The sequence below is a fragment of the Halictus rubicundus genome, unplaced genomic scaffold, assembly GCF_050948215.1.
Source record: "Halictus rubicundus isolate RS-2024b unplaced genomic scaffold, iyHalRubi1_principal scaffold0055, whole genome shotgun sequence".
NCBI classification, from domain to species: Eukaryota; Metazoa; Arthropoda; class Insecta; order Hymenoptera; family Halictidae; genus Halictus; species Halictus rubicundus.
In genome coordinates, this window is record NW_027488596.1 from 1,051,294 (window position 1) to 1,071,303 (window position 20,010).

Genomic DNA, 20,010 nt, shown 5'->3' on the forward strand with positions numbered 1-20,010 from the left:
TATCCTATCCTCTATCCTATCCTATCCTCTATCCTATCCTATCCTCTATCGTATCCTATCCTCTATCCTATCCTATCCTCTATCCTATCTTATCCTCTATCCTATCCCATCCTCTATCCTATCCAATCGTCTATCCTATCCTCTATCCTATCCTCTATCCTATCCTATCCTCAACCCTATCCTATCCTCATTTCTACCCTATAGTCCATTATATCCTATCCGCTATCCTATCATATCCTCTATCCTATCCAATCCTCTATCCTATCCTCTATCCTATCCTCTATCCTATCCTATCCTCTATCCTATCCTATCCTCTATCCTATCCTATCCTCTATCCTATCCTATCCTCTATCCTAAGCTATCCTCTATCCTATCCTATCCTCTATCCTATCCTATCCTGTATCCTATCCTATCCTCTATCCTATCCTATCCTCTATCCTGTCCTATCCTCTATAATATCGTATCATCTATCATATCCTATCCTCTTTCCTATAATATCATCTATCCTATCCAATCTCTATCGTCTCCTTTCCTCTATCCTATCCAATCCCCTATCCTATCTTCTATCGTCTCCTGTCCTCTATCCTATAGAATCCCCTATCCTATCCTCTATCCTATCCTATCCTCTATCCTATCCTATCCTCTATCCTATCCTATCATCTATCCTATCCTATCCTCAATCCTATTATATCCTCTATCCTCTCCTATCCTTTATACTAACCAATCCTCTATCCTATCCTCTATCCTATCCTATCCTCTATCGTATCTTATCCTCTATCCTATCCTATCCTCTATCCTATCCTATCCTCTTTCCTATCCTATCCTCTATCATATCCTATTCTCTATCCTAACCTATCCTCTATCCTATCCTATCCTCAACGCTATCCTATCCTCTATCCTATCCTATCCTCTATCCTATCCTCTATCCTATCCTATCCACTATCCTATCCTATCCTCTATCCTGTCCTATCCTCTTTATTGTCGTATCCTCTATCATATCCTATCCTCTTTCCTATTATATCATCTATAATATCCAATCTCTATCGTCTCCTTTCCTCTATCCTATCCAATCCCCTATCTTATCTTCTATCGTCTCCTGTCCTATATCCTATCCAATCCCCTATCCTGTCCTCTATCCTATCCTATCCTCTATCCTATCCTACCCTCAATCCTAACCTATCCTATGCTCTATCCTATTCTATACTCTATCCTATCCCATCCTGTATCCTATCCTATCCTCTATCCTATCCTATCCTCTATCCTATCCTATCCTCTATCCTGTCCTATCCTCTATAATATCGTATCCTCCATCCTATCCTATTCTCTATCCTATCCTATCCTCTATCCTATCCTATCCTCAATCCTATCCTATCCTATCCTCTATCCTCTCCTATCCTTTATACTAACCAATCCTCTATCCTATCCTCTATCCTATCCTATCCTCTATCCTATCCTATCCTCTATCCTATCCTATCCTCAATCCTATCCTATCCTCTATCCTCTCCTATCCTTTATGCTAACCAATCCTCTATCCTATCCTCTATCCTATCCTATCCTCTATCCTATCCTCTATCCTATCCTATCCTCTATCCTATCCTATCCTCTATCCTATCCTATCCTCTATCCTATCCTATCCTCTATCCTATCCTATCCTCTATCCTAAGCTATCCTCTATCCTATCCTATCCTCTATCCTATCCTATCCTGTATCCTATCCTATCCTCTATCCTATCCTATCCTCTATCCTGTCCTATCCTCTATAATATCGTATCCTCTATCATATCCTATCCTCTTTCCTATAATATCCTCTATCCTATCCAATCCTCTATCCTATCCTCTATCCTATCCTCTATCCTATCCTATCCTCTATCCTATCCTATCCTCTATCCTATCCTATCCTCTATCCTATCCTATCCTCTATCCTATCCTATCCTCTATCCTAAGCTATCCTCTATCCTATCCTATCCTCTATCCTATCCTATCCTGTATCCTATCCTATCCTCTATCCTATCCTATCCTCTATCCTGTCCTATCCTCTATAATATCGTATCCTCTATCATATCCTATCCTCTTTCCTATAATATCATCTATCCTATCCAATCTCTATCGTCTCCTTTCCTCTATCCTATCCAATCCCCTATCCTATCTTCTATCGTCTCCTGTCCTCTATCCTATAGAATCCCCTATCCTATCCTCTATCCTATCCTATCCTCTATCCTATCCTATCCTCTATCCTATCCTATCATCTATGCTATCCTATCCTCAATCCTATTATATCCTCTATCCTCTCCTATCCTTTATACTAACCAATCCTCTATCCTATCCTCTATCCTATCCTATCCTCTATCCTATCCTATCCTCTATCCTATCCTATCCTCTATCCTATCCTCTATCCTATCCTATCCACTATCCTATCCTATCCTCTATCCTGTCCTATCCTCTTTATTGTCGTATCCTCTATCATATCCTATCCTCTTTCCTATTATATCATCTATAATATCCAATCTCTATCGTCCCCTTTCCTCTATCCTATCCAATCCCCTATCTTATCTTCTATCGTCTCCTGTCCTATATCCTATCCAATCCCCTATCCTGTCCTCTATCCTATCCTATCCTCTATCCTATCCTACCCTCAATCCTATCCTATCCTATGCTCTATCCTATTCTATACTCTATCCTATCCCATCCTGTATCCTATCCTATCCTCTATCCTATCCTATCCTCTATCCTATCCTATCCTCTATCCTGTCCTATCCTCTATAATATCGCATCCTCTATCCTATCCTATCCTCTATCCTATCCTATCCTCTATCCTATCCTATCCTCAATCCTATCCTATCCTATCCTCTATCCTCTCCTATCCTTTATACTAACCAATCCTCTATCCTATCCTCTATCCTATCCTATCCTCTATCCTATCCTATCCTCTACCCTATCCTATCCTCTATCCTATCCTCTCCTCTATCCTATCCTATCCTCTATCCTCTCCTATCCTCTATCCTATCCTATCCTATCCTCTATCCTAACCTATCCTCTGTATTATCCTATCCTCTATCCTATCCTATTCTGAACCCTATCCTATCCTCTATCCTATCCTATCCTCTATCCTATCCTATCCTCTATCCTATCCTATCCTCTATCCTATCCTATCCTCAATCCTATCCTATCCTCTATCCTATCCTATCCTCTATACTGTCCTATCCTCTATAATATCGTATCCTCTATCATATCCTATCCTCTTTCCTATTATATCATCTATCTTATCCAATCTCTATCGTCTCCTTTCCTCCATCCTATCCAATCCCCTATCTTATCTTCTATCGTCTCCTGTCCTCTATGCTATCCAATCCCCTATCCTATCCTCTATCCTATCCTATCCTCTATCCTATCCTACCCTCATTCCTATCCTATCCTATGCTCTATCCTATTCTATACTCTATCCTATCCCATCCTCTATCCTATCCTATCCTCTATCCTATCCTATCCTCTATCCTATCCTATCATCTATCCTAACCTATCCTCTATCCTATCCTATCCTCTATCCTATCCTATCCTGTATCCTATCCTATCCTCTATCCTATCCTATCCTCTATCCTGTCCTATCCTCTATAATATCGTATACTCTATCATATCCTATCCTCTTTCCTATTATATCATCTATCCTATCCAATCTCTATCGTCTCCTTTCCTCTATCCTATCCAATCCCCTATCCTATCTGCTATCGTCTCCTGTCATCTATCCTATCCAATCCCTTATCCTATCCTCTATCCTATCCTACCCTCAATCCTATCCTATCCTATGCTCTATCCTATCCTATCCTCTATCCTATCCTATCCTCTATCCTATCCTATCCTCAATCCTATCCTATCCTCTATCCTCTCCTATCCTTTATACTAACCAATCCTCTATCCTATCCTCTATCCTATCCTATCCTCTATCCTATCCTATCCTCTATCCTATCCTATCCTCTATCCTATCCTATCCTCTATCCTATCCTATCCTCTATCCTAAGCTATCCTCTATCCTATCCTATCCTCTATCCTATCCTATCCTGTATCCTATCCTATCCTCTATCCTATCCTATCCTCTATCCTGTCCTATCCTCTATAATATCGTATCCTCTATCATATCCTATCCTCTTTCCTATAATATCATCTATCCTATCCAATCTCTATCGTCTCCTTTCCTCTATCCTATCCAATCCCCTATCCTATCTTCTATCGTCTCCTGTCCTCTATCCTATAGAATCCCCTATCCTATCCTCTATCCTATCCTATCCTCTATCCTATCCTATCCTCTATCCGATCCTATCCTCTATCCTATCCTATCCTCTATAATATCGTATGCTATATCATATTCTATCCTCTTGCCTGTCATATCATCTATCCTATCCTATTCTCTATCCTATCCTATCCTCTATCCTATACTATCCTCTATCGTCTCCTGTCCTCTATCCTATCCAATCCCCTATCCTATCCTCTGTCCTATCCTATCCGATACTCTATCCTATCCTATTCTCTATAATATCGTATCCTCTATCGTATCCTATCCTCTTTCCTATAATATCATCTATCCTATCCTATCCTCTATCCTATCCTATCCTATCCTCTATCCTATCCTATCCTCTATCCTATCCTATCCTCTATCCTATCCTATCCTCTATCCTATCCTATCCTCTATCCTATCCTATCCTCTATCCTATCCAATCCTCTATCCCATCCTATCCTCTATCCTATCCTATCCTCTATCCTATCCTATCCTCTATCTGATCCTATCCTCTAGCCTATCCTATCCTCTATCCTATCCTATCCTCTATAATATCGTATCCTCTATCATATCCTATCCTCTTGCCTATAATATCATCTATCCTATCCTATTCTCTATCCTATCCTATCCTCTATCCTATCCTATCCTCTATCGTCTCCTATCCTCTATCCTATCCAATCCCCTATCCAATCCTCTATCCTATCGTATCCTGTATAATATCGTATCCTCTATCATATTCTATCCTCTATCCTATAATATCATCTATCCTATCCTATCCTCTATCCTATCCAATCCTACATCCTATCCTATCCGCTTTGCTATCCTATCCTATCCTATCCACTTTGCTATCCTATCCTCTATCCTATCCTATCCTCTATCCTATCCTCTATCCTATCCTATCCTCTATCCTATCCTACCCTCAATCCTATCCTATCCTATGCTCTATCCTATTCTATACTCTATCCTATCCCATCCTCTATCCTATCCTATCCTCTATCCTATCCTATCCTCTATCCTATCCTATCCTCTATCCTATCCTATCCTCTATCCTATCCTATCCTCTATCCTATCCTATCCTCTATCCTATCCTATCCTCAATCCTATCCTATCCTCTATCCTCTCCTATCCTTTATACTAACCAATCCTCTATCCTATCCTCTATCCTATCCTATCCTCTATCCTATCCTATCCTCCATCGTCTCCTATCCTCTATCCTATCCAATCCCCTACCCTATCCTCTATCCTATCCTATATTCTATCCTATCCAATCCTACATCCTATCCTATCCTCCATCGTCTCCTATCCTCTATCCCATCCAATCCCCTATCCTATCCTCTATCCTATCCTATCCTCTATCCTAACCTATCCTCTATCCTATCCTATCCTCTATCCTATCCTATCCTCTATCCTATCCTATCCTCTATCCTAACCTATCCTCTATCCTATCCTATCCTGTATCCTATCCTATCCTCAACGCTATCCTATCCTCATTCCTATCCTATACTCCATTATATCCTATCCGCTATCCTATCATATCCTCTATCCTATAATATCCTCTATCCTATCCAATCCTCTATCCTATCCTCTATCCTATCCTATCCTCTATCCTATCCTCTATCCTCTATCCTATCCTCTATCCTATCCTATCCTCTATCCTATCCTATCCTTTATACTAACCAATCCTCTATCCTATCCTCTATCCTATCCTATCCTCTATCCTATCCTATCCTCTATCCTATCCTATCCTCTATCCTATCGTATCCTCCATCGTCTCCGATCCTCTATCCTATCCAATCCCCAATACTATCCTCTATCCTATCCTATCCTCTATCCTATCCTATCCTCTATCCTATCCTATCCTCTATCCTATCCTATCCTCTATCCTATCCTATCCTCTATCCTATCCTATCCTCTATCCTATCCTATCCTCTATCCTATCCTATCCTCTATCCTATCCTATCCTCTATCCTATCCTATCCTCTATCCTATCCTATCCTCTATCCTATCCTATCCTCTATAATATCGTATCCTATATCATATTCTATCCTCTTGCCTGTAATATCATCTATCCTATCCTATTCTCTATCCTATCCTATCCTCTATCCTATACTATCCTCTATCGTCTCCTGTCCTCTATCCTATCCAATCCCCTATCCTATCCTCTGTCCTATCCTATCCGATACTCTAACCTATCCTATTCTCTATCCTATCCTATCCTCTATCCTATCCAATCCTCTATCGTCTCCTATCCTCTATCCTATCCAATCCCCTATCCAATCCTCTATCCTATCGTATCCTGTATAATATCGTATCCTCTATCATATTCTATCCTCTATCCTATAATATCATCTATCCTATCTTATCCTCTATCCTATCCTATCCTCTATCTGATCCTATCCTCTAGCCTATCCTATCCTCTATCCTATCCTATCCTCTATAATATCGTATCCTCTATCATATCCTATCCTCTTGCCTATAATATCATCTATCCTATCCTATTCTCTATCCTATCCTATCCTCTATCCTATCCTATCCTCTATCGTCTCCTATCCTCTATCCTATCCAATCCCCTATCCAATCCTCTATCCTATCGTATCCTGTATAATATCGTATCCTCTATCATATTCTATCCTCTATCCTATAATATCATCTATCCTATCCTATCCTCTATCCTATCCTATCCTCTATCCTATCCAATCCTACATCCTATCCTATCCGCTTTGCTATCCTATCCTCTATCCTATCCTATCCTCCATCGTCACCTATCCTCTATCCTATCCAATCCCCTACCCTATCCTCTATCCTATCATATCCTCTATCCTATCCAATCCTACATCCTATCCTATCCCCCATCGTCTCCTATCCTCTATCCTATCCTATCCTCTATCCTATCCTCTATCCTATCCTATCCTCTATCCTATCCAATCCTACATCCTATCCTATCCGCTTTGCTATCCTATCCTCTATCCTATCCTATCCTCTCTCCTATCCTATCCTCCATCGTCACCTATCCTCTATCCTATCCAATCCCCTACCCTATCCTCTATCCTATCCTATCCTCTATCCTATCCTATCCTCTATCCTATCCTATCCTCTATCCTATCCTATCCTCTATCCTATCCTATCCTCTATCCCATCCTATCCTCTATCCTATCCTATCCTCTATCCTATCCTATCCTCTATCTGATCCTATCCTCTAGCCTATCCTATCCTCTATCCTATCCTATCCTCTATAATATCGTATCCTCTATCATATCCTATCCTCTTGCCTATAATATCATCTATCCTATCCTATTCTCTATCCTATCCTATCCTCTATCCTATCATATCCTCTATCCTATCCAATCCTACATCCTATCCTATCCCCCATCGTCTCCTATCCTCTATCCTATCCAATCCCCTATCCTATCCTCTATCCTATCCTATCCTCTATCCTATCCTTTCCTCTATCCTATCCTATCCTCTATCCTATCCTATCCTCTATCCTATCCTATCATCTATCCTATCCTATCCTCTATCCTATCCTATCCTCTATCTGACACTATCCTCTAGCCTATCCTATCCTCTATCCTATCCTCTATCCTATCCTATCCTCTATCCTATCCTACCCTCAATCCTATCCTATCCTATGCTCTATCCTATTCTATACTCTATCCTATCCCATCCTCTATCCTATCCTATCCTCTATCCTATCCTATCCTCTATCCTATCCTATCCTCTATCCTATCCTATCCTCTATCCTATCCTATCCTCTATCCTATCCTATCCTCAATCCTATCCTATCCTCTATCCTCTCCTATCCTTTATACTAACCAATCCTCTATCCTATCCTCTATCCTATCCTATCCTCTATCCTATCCTATCCTCCATCGTCTCCTATCCTCTATCCTATCCAATCCCCTACCCTATCCTCTATCCTATCCTATATTCTATCCTATCCAATCCTACATCCTATCCTATCCTCCATCGTCTCCTATCCTCTATCCTATCCAATCCCCTATCCTATCCTCTATCCTATCCTATCCTCTATCCTAACCTATCCTCTATCCTATCCTATCCTCCATCCTATCCTATCCTCTATCCTATTTTTTTTTTTTTTTTTTTTTTTTTCCGAGGAGGTAATCTCGTTACGGATACCCGAACCCCCCCGGGGGGGGGTGGTCCGGGTTATGTGGGACTCCTCGGCTGGTTGGTGCAACGCCGAGTATACCCACTAACTCCTCCCCGTCCGTCCCTAGACTCCTGGGGGCACCCGTGCTCTGCGCGCGCATGTCAATCCGGTGTGCCTCCGCCTTAGCATACCACCCAGGGGGGGACGCGGCCCCCTCCCGTACCTACTCTATCCGAAGGCACCACGCAACGGACGACGTGGCGCCTTCCCCCCTGTTAGGCCGCCCGATGAGCATCCGAGCCCCCGCTCGAGATGCCCGGCGGCCTCCGGGGACGCCGTTGGTGACCGAGTGTAAGGGGATATCCGATCCCCCGCCTCGAGATCATCAAGGGCGTCCCCGCTCGCGTCAGAGGCGTCGCAACGGGGGTACGCCCCCGGGGCGTACCCTGCGCCGCCTCACCCCCCTTCGGCCGGGATCGTGATTACGCTCCCGATCCCGTTCCGCAGCCTCCTTCCGCAGCATAACCCGCTCGCAGAAGGAAGCGAACCCCCTCCACGCCTCCTCGCCACCGGCTGCCGCAGCGACGACAGCCGGGAGCGAGAGGTCGTGGCCCACCGCGCGCCGCAGGGCACGGCGCTCTCCCCCCCATGCCGGACACTCCTCCAGAGTGTGTTGCGCCGTGTCCCGCGGCTCGCCGCAGTGGTGACACGCCTCCTCGGTCTCCCTCCCGATGCGACACAGGTAGTCGCCGAAGCACCCGTGCCCGCTCATCACCTGCGTCACACGGTAGGAGACCCTATGCCCCATCCATCCCCTGTTCCATTGATCGAACACCGGGAGGATGGCCCGAACGGCCCGCCTCTCGCCCTCCCTCGTCCCGGGAAGGCTATCGCGCCACTCCCGGGCTGCGTGCCGCCGAGCATGTCGCCTGAGCTCATCCACCATGAGCCGCGCCTGATCCGGGGCCACCCCCCGGAGCCGGAGTTCCCTGGAGTGCGTATGCACATCCGCCAACACGCGGGCCTCCAGCTCGAGGGGGATCAGCCCCGACATCACCATCGCCGTCGCGTATGAAATGGTGCGGTACCCCCGCACGATGCCTATGGCCAGCCTGCGCTCGATGCGACGCAGCAGCGACCGTGTGCCGCCACTGCGCCCCCTAGCCAAGACATCGCGCGCCCACACAGGGGCTCCGTACAGGACCAAAACTCGCACCACCACCGCGAACAGACGACGCACCCGTCCACAGGGTCCCCCGAGATTCGGGAGAAGGCGACCGAGCGCAGCGGTCGCCCTCTCCGCCCGGGGCGCCAGCGACTCAAGGTGGCGGTCAAAACGCCACCGGCCGTCAAGCTCGAGTCCCAGGTACCGCATCTGGGACCCGACCTTGACCATCCCCTCCCCCACGCAGATCCAGCACTGGGGAGGCGCCGCCAACCGGGCCGAGCGGAGAAACCACATGGCCCTGGTTTTCTCGACGGACACCTCTAGGCCCAGCGACCGGATCGCGCGCACCGCGCGCCACGCGCCGCGCTCCGCCAGGCAGATGGCCTCCTTCGCATACCTCCCGGTGGCCAATACCAGCGTGTCGTCGGCGTAACACGTCAGGCTGACCCCGGGAGGCATCTCCTCCCGCAGGACGCGATCGTACGCAAGATTCCACAGCAACGGGCCCAACACCGAGCCCTGCGGAACCCCGCGCACGACGCCCCTGCGCACCATCCCGTACCGGCCGGGATACTCTATATCCCTGTCGGAGAGATAGCTCCCGATCACCCTTCTGAGATACAGAGGCACCCGGTGGAAGACCAGGGCCTCCATTATCCGATCCCAGGGGACGGTGTTGAACGCGTTAGCGATATCCAAGGATATCGCCAACGCATCACCGCCCCCCCTCGTACAGGCCTCCGAGAGAGCCCTCACCCGCCGAATAGCGTCGACGGTGGAGAGACCCTCCCGGAAGCCGAATTGAACCCCGCTCAGATCGGGGACCCCACCCGCCGACAGGTGCCGGACGAGGCGTCCAACGAGTACGCGCTCGAACAACTTCCCCGCCTCGTACAGCAGACAAATTGGCCGGTACCCTGAGGGCGAGTCCCGGGACTTGCCCCCCTTCGGAAGGAGGACCAACCTGCCCAGCTTCCACTCCGTGGGGAACACCCCCTCCCTCAGACAGCCGTTGTACAGCTGCCGGAGTTCGGCGGCGAGTCCCCCCTCCAGGGCCAAGACCAACGCGCGGCCCGGCACCCCGTCCGGGCCCGGGGCCTTGCGGCCCACCCGCCGCGCCCTGGCCATCGCCCCGCCCAGTTCGCCGGCCGACACCTCCCACTCTGCGGACCAGGAGAGAGGCTCCTGTTCCCAATGGGAGCGGTGCAGTTGTCCCCCCTCTCGCGGGAAGAGGGACGCCACCACTCCCTCGAGCAGGTGGGGGTCCATCGACTCCGTCACCGGAGGCGCCCACGCGCACAGCTTGTTCATGACAAGCTTGTACGGGCGCCCCCATGGATCGGAGTCCACCATGCCGACGAGCTCCGACCACGCGTCGGCCTTGGCCCGCGCGATAGCAGTGCGGAGAACCCCGAGCGCGGCTCGGTACTCCCCGCCGAGCCTCGCCGTCGCCTCCTCGTCGTCGCGCCTCCTACGCGCTCGGCCGTACCGACGCTGCGCGGCATTGCAGGCACGCCGGAGCTCCGCAATGCCGGCGGACCACCAGTACGCCGCCCTCCTGGGGGCGAACCGGCTGCGGGGCATGGCGGTGTCGCACACCGCCGTCATTACCTCCCGCAGCCGCCTCGCCCCTTGCGCAGGCGCCAGCTCGGACAGGGCCGGCCCCGTCCATGTCGCCGCGGCTACCGCGGCCCCGAACGCGTCCGCGTCCAGCCGCTTCAAGGCCCATCGCGGCCGTCGGTCCCCCCGGCCCGGCCGGGAATCCCGCGCGTGGAGGGTGGGCCACACGTCCATGACGATGGGCGTATGGTCTGACGCAATCTCTATCTCCTCGGCCACCCTCCATCCCGACACCCGGCGCACGGCCGAGGGAGTCCCCCATGTCAGGTCGACAATCGAGACCCCCTGCGGACGCACGCACGTCGGCGTGGATCCCCGGTTAATCAACCGGAGATCCAGGCCGGCCGCCCAGGTTAACACCTCGCTACCCCTAGTGGTCGTCCTGGGACTCCCCCACGATACCGCGTGGGCATTGAAGTCTCCCAAAACGAGAACCGGGCGGGCGCTGCACCGCGCGATGCAGCTGTTCAGCCCACCCAGGAACCCCCGAAATTGATCGAGGCCACAGCTCGGCGAGATGTAGATCCCGACAACCGCGATGTCCCCCCATTGCACCGCCACGAATCCCTCGCCCCGCTCCAGAAGGGAGACCGACGGGGACCCGGGGCGGCTTCCCGCCACTATTACTACGGAGCCGATCTCGTCCCCCACCCAGAAGGGGTGTTCGGGGACGGCGTACGGCTCCGCCGCAACTGCCAGCCCAGCCCCCCACTCGCGCACGGCTTGGCCAAACAGGTCCTGTGCCGCGCGCGAGTGGTTGAGGTTCGCCTGCAGAACCGGAGTAGGATTAAAAGTACCTACTCTAACATGGGCTCTGCAGAGTCCACTCCCTGGGAGGGCCGGGCCCCCGGCGCCGTCTGCGGCCGCTGCGCGGATGCAGCCCCAGACGCGCCCTTCTCTTTCGTCGCCGCGCGGCCCCTCTTGGGAGCCGGGGCACACGCTTTGGCCCCGAATCTATGGCCCGATGGTCTCCCCAGGTCCGCGCAGAGCGGACACCTGGGGGCGGCCTTGCAGGCCGAAGCCCGGTGCTCCGCCGCCCCGCAGCGGTAGCACAACGCGCCTCTGTCGACCGCGCTCTTGCATGTCGCCCGCGTGTGCCCCGTCTCCAAGCAACGGAAGCATTGGAGGGGCCGCTCCCTCAGCGCCTCGACGCGGGCCGAGGACCAGCCGACCAGCAGCCGGCCTCCCGCCACCACTTTCTTGACGGCCGCGAGGGGGCCCTGGGCCCAACAGGAGCCCAGCGCCTGCTCCGAGGCGGGTCTGCGGATCTCGCCGACCCGGAACTCCGCCGCGGAACACCCCCCCGCCGCCGCCAGCGCCACCGCTACGTCCCCGGACGACACCGAGTCGTCCAGGCCCGCCACGCGCACCTCGCCGCGCTTGACCGCCTGGGAGACCTTAACCCCGGTCCCCCCAAGCGCCTCGGCGATCCTCCCGGAGAGGGCCCGTGCCTTCTCCTGGCACCCCGTGCCCCTGACCTCCAGGAGGATCCCGCCGGTTTTCGACCGCCTGGGAAGCACCCCCGACTCGATCCCGATAGCCTTGAGGTCCACCCTCTCTTTTGCCCTGGCCATCACCTCCGAATAAGTGAGCTTGCAGCTCTCGGGGATGGTGATGGCCACTGCTCCGGTTCTGGGGGTGCGTCCCAGGCCACCGTCCCTCCCGGCGGCGGGCTTCGCCGCGCTCGCGCCGCCCTGCACTCGTGCGCCGCCCGCCGCCCTCGGCTCCCTCGCAGCCTGCAGCCGTGAAGCGGCGGCAGCTGCCTCGGCCGCGACTGCTCTCGCCGCAGCCTCCTCCGCGGCCATCTTCTTCTTGGCCCTCTTCGCCGCCTTGCTCGTCACCTCCATCCACGAGGCCGGGACGACCGGTGGCGGAATGACAACGGGGGGCACCACCCTCACGTTGGACACGACCACCGGTCCAGTCCCCTTGGTGACAGACGTCGCCGGCAGAGAAGCCACCGGCGTCGCCTCGCGCGCCGATTTACCCTCCGCCCGGAGGGCCGGGGCCAACCCGGCCAGAATCGTCCGGAACCGCTTCTCCATCCGGGCCTCTAGCTCCCGGTTCCTGGCCGTTATCAGCGCGCCGACCCGGAGAAGCAGGGCTTCGGAGTCCAAAACTCCCACTCCCTCCCCCGACGACCCCATCGCCTCCGTCCCCCGCGTACGGACCCCCGCTGTCGAGGAGGCGGGGGGCGCTTCCCCTATTGGCGCATGTCCCGCCCGGCGACCGCTGTCGGTGTTCGCCCGCCGCCCGGCCTCCATTGACCGGAGCCTCGACCGGAGGTCACCCGCCTCCTTCGCGAGGGCCGCGTTCTGCTCGCGGAGACGGGCCACCTCCTGGCTCCCCTGCCACGCCATCCCGGTAAAGCACCGCTGCATCAAGGTGGTGCAGTGGGCCCTGGCGACTGCAGAACAATCCCGCAAGTCTTTAGCCAGGTCCCCCTTGAGGCCCTTTGAGACGGTGGAGACTCTCTCCACCCTCAACATCGCCTCCTCCACCTCCCCTACTAGCTGCGCTGTCGGCATCCTCCCACCCAGCTCGATGAGGTCACCGACCCTCCTCTTCTGACTCCTCTCGGCGCGGCCGCCGAGGGCCAGATCCATGATGGGCGTCCCCGACGAGCCCTCCTCGGGGTCCGTCCGCGACACCGACCCGCCGCGGGTGTGCTGCCCCCCCCCCCCTCTAACCGGGCACGCTTGGGGTCAGAGACCCCAGATGTCGCGCCCCGCTTCTCCGCGCCCCCGCGCGTCACGATCGAGCCGACGGAGCTCGAGATGGAGATGATTGTTTCATCCCCATCCGAGTCCTCGTCCGCGATGACCACGACCGCGTCCTCCCCGGCAGTAACCGCTGCCATCCCCTCCCCGGCAGTGACCGCTGCCGTCTCTTCCCCCACCGTCGCTGCTGCCGTATCGGCAGCCTCCCACACAACATCGAGATTTTTTTCGTTATTTGTTTCCATTTCTGGTCCCACGAGATTGGCAGGAAAAAACACGTCCGCCCGGGCAGAGCCTCCTTGCCCGGGTAAGGCTAATTTCCGCTGGAGTTCGCCAGGTATCCAGACGTTGGTGCGCTAGTGGCTGATGTACCCCACCAGCCACGCCCTGTAACAAGGGCGTACCCTCTCACCGCGCACCAAGCTTAGGGTTGGGGATTTTTTATAGAGGTTATCATCCTCGCGGCCCAGCCGGTTAAGGCAAGACCACCGTTCCGGTAAAACATGACCACCGGTTTACGGCAAGGGCCCTGCGGCGACCTCCCCGGTCGTTATCGCAGGACCCATTCCGCGGTTTTTCATCCCTCCGTGTGAGCCTTACCGGCAAGGGAGGCCCTGCCAGGATCCGAAGATCCCGCCGGCATCGCCTCACACATCATTAGGACTACTTCCCGCGGAATACCCCTCGCTCCGTTAGCAACACACAACTATGTGTGTTCCCAGGGACCACCACGACGAGGTGGAGCGTAGAGGATTTTAGGGATATGACCGCCACCACTGTGGCATACCTAGTAGTGGATCCGAGTCACCACTACTAAGCCCATATCCCCTCGGTCCCCATCCTCTATCCTATCCTATCCTCTAGCCTATCCTATCCTCTAGCCTATCCTATCCTCTATCCTATCCAATCCCCTATCCAATCCTCTATCCTATCGTATCCTCTATAATATCGTAACCTCTATCATATTCTATCCTCAAACCTATAATATCATCTATCCTATCCTATACTCTATCCTATCCTATCCTCTATCCTATCCTATTCTCTATCGTCTCCTGCCCTCTATTCTATCAAATCCCCTATCCTATCCTCTATCGTCTCATGTCCTCTATCCTATCCAATCCCCTATCCTATCCTCTGTCCTATCCTATCCGATACTCTATCCTATCCTATCCTCTATAATATCGTATCCTCTATCATATCCTATCCTCTTTCCTATAATATCATCTATCCTATCCTATCCTCTATCCTATCCTATCCTCTATCCTATCCTATCCTGTATCCTATCCTATTCTCTATCCTATCCTATCCTCTATCCTATCCTATCCTCTATCGTCTCCTATCCTCTATCCTATCCAATCCCCTATCCAATCCTCTATCCTATCGTATCCTCTATAATATCGTATCCTCTATCATATTCTATCCTCTATCCTATAATATCATCTATCCTATCCTATCCTCTATCCTATCCTATCCTCTATCCTATCCTATTCTCTATCGTCTCCTGTCCTCTATTCTATCACATCCCCTATCTTATCCTCTATCGTGTCCTGTCCTCTATCCTATCCAATCCCCTATCCTATCCTCTATCCTATCGTATCCTCTATAATATCGTAACCTCTATCATATTCTATCCTCAAACCTATAATATCATCTATCCTATCCTATACTCTATCCTATCCTATCCTCTATCCTATCCTATTCTCTATCGTCTCCTGCCCTCTATTCTATCAAATCCCCTATCTTATCCTCTATCGTCTCCTGTCCTCTATCCTATCCAATCCCCTATCCTATCCTCTGTCCTATCCTATCCGATACTCTATCCTATCCTATACTCTATCCTATCCTATCCTCTATAATATCGTATCCTCTATCATATCCTATCCTCTTGCCTATAATATCATCTATCCTATCCTATTCTCTATCCTATCCTATCCTCTATCCTATCCTATCCTCTATCATCTCCTATCCTCTATCCTCTCCTATCCTCTATCCTATCCAATCCCCTATCCAATCCTCTATCCTATCGTATCCTCTATAATATCGTAACCTCTATCATATTCTATCCTCAAACCTATAATATCATCTATCCTATCCTATACTCTATCCTATCCTATCCTCTATCCTATACTATTCTCTATCGTCTCCTGCCCTCTATTCTATCAAATCCCCTATCCTATCCTCTATCGTCTCCTGTCCTCTATCCTATCCAATCCCCTATCCTATCCTCTGTCCTATCCTATCCGATACTCTATCCTATCCTATACTCTATCCTATCCTATCCTCTATAATATCGTATCCTCTATCATATCCTATCCTCTTGCCTATAATATCATCTATCCTATCCTATTCTCTATCCTATCCTATCCTCTATCCTATCCTATCCTCTATCGTCTCCTATCCTCTATCCTATCCAATCCCCTATCCAATCCTCTATCCTATCGTATCCTCTATAATTTCGTAACCTCTATCATATTCTATCCTCAAACCTATAATATCATCTATCCTATCCTATACTCTATCCTATCCTGCCCTCTATTCTATCAAATCCCCTATCCTATCCTCTATCGTCTCCTGTCCCCTATCCTATCCAATCCCCTATCCTATCCTCTGTCCTATCCTATCCGATACTCTATCCTATCCTATCCTCTATAATATCGTATCCTCTATCATATCCTATCCTCTTTCCTATAATATCATCTATCCTATCCTATCCTCTATCCTATCCTATCCTCTATCCTATCCTATCCTCTATCCTATCCTGTCCTCTATCCTATCCTATCCTCCATCCTATCCTATCCTCTATCCCATCCTATCCTCTATCCTATCCTATCCTCTATCCTATCCTATCCTCTATCCTATCCTATCCTCTATCCTATCATATCCTCTATCTGATCCTATCCTCTAGAATATCCTATCCTCAATCCTATCCTATCCTCTATAATATCGTATCCTCTATCATAACCTATCCTCTTTCCTATAATATCATCTATCCTATCCAATCTCTATCGTCTCCTGTCCTCTATCACATCCAATCCCCTATCTTATCTTCTATCGTCTCCTGTCCTCTATCCTATCCAATCCCCTATCCTATCCTCTATCCTATCCTATCCTCTATCCTATCCTATCCTCTATCCTATCCTATCCTCTATCCTATCCTATCCTCTATCCTATCCTATCCTCTATCCTATCCTATCCTCAATCCTATCCTATCCTCTATCCTATCCAATCATCTATCCTATCCTCTATCCTATCCTCTATCCTATCCTGTCCTCTATCCTATCCTATCCGGGAGGCGCTCAGTTGCGCACAATACGATTGCGCACGTACACATTGCGCACATATCTTTTGGACACAGTATGATTGGACACAAGAAGAATCGGAAACGTTTCAATTGCGCACACGAAAAATCGGACACATCTCAATTGCGCACAAATAGAATTGGAAACATATTTATTGCGCACATATAAAACTGGACACAAGCGAATCGCGAACATATAGAAATGCGCCCACTAATTTTAGACAGTGATGGAAATGCGGCCAAGTCGTGATTAATTTCGGGTTATGTGCACTTGATGTTAAGTGTCAAATCCATGTTTAGGATTTCCTGTGATGAATCTGTAAAATTAACCGAAACTAATTAATATTTGAAGTGTTAAAATGAATGGTTTTTAGAGTCTGTAGTAAATGTTGAAGTATTATCACGGGGTTCACTGGGCATACGAAACCCGGCATTGAGAGGTGCCAACCTCATGTTACTGGTCTTTCCTTTGGGTTGGCATGCCTACTGAACAACACCGGCTTGGGTGTGCTTTCTATTGTCTATTCTTTTTGTTCATGCTCAACGCACGTTTTGTAAAACCTTTCTCTCTTCTTTATTATTAAAACTGTTTATACAATTATTCCTTGACGCTTTATTTCCGCAACAATCATAACAACAGTAAATGTTAGGATATAATGATTTTACTCGAAATATGATATCGATGAAGTCTATATTAAAACATAAAGTTTATGAAAGAAGAGTACAATAATTAAATGTGAATATAATATATCCCACGGAATGCATGAATTATTCAATTTTTGAAATTAATCTGATTCTGAATTAAAATAGTGACAACGAAGAGCGAAGAACTGCAAAATTATACAAATGTGTAGAATTGCTTTCAAGGCTCCTGAATAATTCTGTGTAAAAAAGATAATTTAGATAAGTATATTCTGCCTATAAAACATAATCATTTTTGTAAGGAATGAATACGATACTTTGTGATTTTTCAAATTTATCTTTTACATGTGGTGTACGAAGCAGAACTATTAGCGGAATTATTTTCATTTCAACTTGGACAGATCATGATTATTGCGGGAAAATGTTTTAACAGTGAGTAACATGTAACTTGTGATCTTGAAAAGTATTATATTCTCAAATAAAAAGCATTAATAACTTAATTATATGTTACGTACATGATCGTGCTTTTTACAATTTGTTTTAAAACTGTTAATCACCATGTAATGTCACGGCAGCTTTTAGAATGATAAATGTAAACGGAGATTGAATTTCCACAATCAGATGTACGTGCTTTTTTATAGACACATAATCACTTTTCTTATTCATTTTAACTACATAATATACAGTGAAAAGTGAACCTTGCGTTTGAACTTTAATTCATGTATTTTAAATTGTCATGACTGCTATGGAATTTGTCCGCTTCAATGTATGAAGTAAGTAAAGAAAAGATTAAGTAAGCAGTGCTGCGTAGAATTCAAATATACTTGAAAAATTATAATATGTAAATAGTTTAAGATTCTATAACAATAAAAAGTGGGAACTTAGTAAACTCGACTCTAAACAGTTCTGTATTTATTTCATTTTATGTTTTGTAAAGGCTTTTTTATTGATAAGTACTTGTTTAGAAAGTATACAATAATTTTCTAGTCACAGAGGCTACATTTTTAACCATTTATTAGATAAACTCAAAGTGTTTTATGAAATACACTAATTTTACTGTGCACTAGTTTCTATTATGTGACATACGTAGTATGTCACAATAAAAAAATGGTTCAGGTAAATGTTATTCAGTTTGATGAGAGTTATCACAATAATGTAAATTGATACCGCTTTCCATTTAAAAAACTTTAAGAGTCAAAATAATTTGTTGTGTATTAAGAGATTAGCCTCTGTGGACTAATTAATTTAATAGAAAGATGCAACGAATACCACCATTAGATTCTCAGTAAACAACTTGTAACTCTTTATGTGGCAAACTCTGCATATTTAATTAATATTGGGTTATTCGGAAAGTAATTTCGTTTTTTGGGTAAATATTTGAGAAAACCCTATTTCGCAAACAAATAGTTATTGAGATACAAGCTGAAAAAGTTTTTGCAGAATTTGACTTTGTGGTGTTATACGTATAGACAAAAATAATCAAGATAAAATGTTCCACATTTTTTTCAGCGTATATCTCAATAACTACTTGTTTGCGACATATAATTCCTTTCAAACTTTTTCTCTTCTCGATGAGTAGGATATGTTGATGTAAACAAACTTTTAACAACAATGTTCTTTGTTATAACTAATTTTACGGCAAGTTTCTATATCATCGATAATATCATAAAGAAAAGAATAAACGAAACCAAACCAAAACCGAGTATATCTTCATTTTTATGTTCGTCACAAGCATTTGTTTAGTCAGCGACCATCATTTGTTATTTTACATGGACGCAATTTTACGCACGCAACGCGTAGCTAACAAATATCACAATATATTGTTTGAATCAATTATTCAAGGTAATTATCGTATTTCTATATTCATTTCTATAAAATGTGTAATCTTAACTTTACCATGTCGTTAATGTTTTACCACTTTTTTTTACATTTGTTTAATTGTGGCTGTTCAAAATTCATTGTATAGACGATAATATTTTGTTTTCTGAAACTACGTATATTGTTAATAGATGGAAAAAATCGCAGGGAAAGCGAAAGGGACTTTTATTTATGTACACAACGATTATGCTTACAATAAAGATAGTCGCAGTGAAAACATTTATCGGTGCAACACTCGACGAACTACACGATGTTGTGGGGCTGCAATGACTCTTAGCGATGGTTCTGTTTCGTTAATAAAACCCCA